Genomic DNA, 2,414 nt, shown 5'->3' with positions numbered 1-2,414 from the left:
TAAGAGCAGTCTATGAAAAACCCACAGCTAATATCATCCTCAATGGGGAAAAACTGAGAGCTTTCCCCCTGAGATCAGGAACACGACAGGGGTGCCCACTCTCACCACTGTGTTCAACATAGTGCTGGAAGTTCTGGCATCAGCAATCAGACAACAAAAAGAAATAAGAGACATCAGAATTGGCAAGGAAGAAGTCAAACTGTCCCTTTTTGCAGATGACATGATACTCTACATGGAAAATCCAATCAACTCCACCAGAAACCTTCTAGAACTGATCAATGAATTCCGATCCATGAACAGGGAATATTTTTCCATTTCTTGGTGTCTTCTTCAATCTCTTTCATAAGTTTTCTATAGTTTTCATCATATAGGTCTTTTACATCCTTGGTTAGGTTTATTCCTAGGTATTTTATGGTTTTTTGTGCAATCGTGAATGGGATAATTTTCTTAATTTCTCTTTCGATTGCTTCATTTTTGGTGTATAGGAATGCAACTGATTTCTGTACATTGATTTTGTACCCTGCGACTTTACTGAATTTGTGAAAATGTCATTACTACCCAAAGCAATCTACACATTCAATGCAATCCCCATCAAAATTGCACCAACATTCTTCTCAAAGCTAGAACAAACTATCCTCAATTACATACAGAACCACAAAAGTCCCCAAATAGCCAAAATTATATTGAAGAAGAAAACCAAAACGGGAGGCATCACAATCCCAGACTTTAGCCTCTACTACAAAGCTGTCATCATCAAGACAGTATGGTATTGGCACAAAAACAGACACATAGACCAATAGAATACAATAGAGAACCCAGAGCTGGGCCCACAAATGTATGGTCAATTAATTTTTGACAAAGCAGGAAAGAATATCCGATGGAAAAAAGACTGCCTCTTCAGCAGATTGTGCTGGGAAAACTGGACAGCAACATGTAGAAGAATGAAACTAGACCAGTCTCTAACACCATACACAAAAATTAACTCAAAATGGCTGAAGGACCTGAATGTGAGACAGGAAACCATCAAAACCCTCGAGGAGAAAGGAGGAAAAAACCTCCTAGACCTCCATTGCAGCAATTTTCTACTCGACACATCCACAAAGGCAAGGGAATCAAGAGCAAAGCTGAACCCTTGGGACTTCATCAAGATAAAAAGCTTCTGCAAGGCAAAGGAAACAATCAAGATAACTAATAGGCAACTGACAGAATGGGAAAAGATAGTTGCAAATGACATATCAGATAAAGGGCTAATATCGAAAATGTACAAGGAACTCACCAAACTTCACAATCACAAAACAAATAATCCAGTGAAGAAATGGGCAGAAGACATGAACAGACACTTCTCCAAAGAGGGCATCCAGATGGCCTACAGACACATAAAATGATGCTCAACATCACTCCTCATCAGGGAAACACAAATCAAACCCACACAGATACCACTACACGCCAGTCAGAGTGGCTAAAATGAACAAAGCAATAGACTATAGATGTTGGAGAGAGTGTGGAGAGATGGGCACCCTCTTACACTGTTGGTGGCAATGTAAACTGGTGCAGCCGCTCTGGAAAACAGTGTGGAGGCTCCTCAAAAAACTATCGATAGAACTCCCTTATGACCCAGCAATAGCATTGCTGGAGATTTACCCAAGAGAGACAGAAATGCTGATGCATAGGAGCACATGGACCCCAGTGTTCATAGCAGCACTGTCAACAATAGCCAAAACATGGGAGGAGCCCAAATGTCCAACACCTAACGAATGGATCAAGAAGATGTGGTATATATTCACGATGGAGTACTACATGGCAATGAGAGGGAATGACATATGGCCCTTTGTAGGAAAGTGGATGGACCTTGAGGGTGTCATGTTGAATGAAGTAAGCCAGGCAGAGAAGGACAGAAACCACATATTTGCACTCATAGGTCTAGCAGGAAAACAGGAGAGACCTAATGGAAAGCCAGGGGGAGCGGAGGAGGGAGAGAGAGTTGGGGAGAGAGAAGGATACAAAACTTGAGAGACTATTGAATGCTGAAAATGAACTGAGAGTTGAAGGGGAAGGGGGAGGGGAGAAAAGAGGTGGTGGTGATGGTGGAGGGCACTTAAGGGGAAGAGCACTGGGTGTTATATGGAAAACAATTTGACAATAAAATATTATGGAAAAAAAGAAAAAAAATTATCCATCATGATCAATTGGGATTCATTCCTGGGTTATAGGGCTGGTTCAATATTGGCAAATCCATCAGTGTGATCCATCACATTAACGAAAGAAAGGATAAAAACCACATGATCCTGTGGATAGATGCAGAAAAAGCATTTTCCAAATACAGCTCCCTTTCTTAATAAAAACCCTTGAGAAAGTCGGAATAGAAGGAACTTACCTAAACATTATAAAAGCAATTTATGAAAAGCCCACAGCCA

Source organism: Suricata suricatta, chromosome 11, assembly GCF_006229205.1.
Source record: "Suricata suricatta isolate VVHF042 chromosome 11, meerkat_22Aug2017_6uvM2_HiC, whole genome shotgun sequence".
Classification (NCBI taxonomy): Eukaryota; Metazoa; Chordata; class Mammalia; order Carnivora; family Herpestidae; genus Suricata; species Suricata suricatta.
This window is presented reverse-complemented; position numbering follows the sequence as displayed.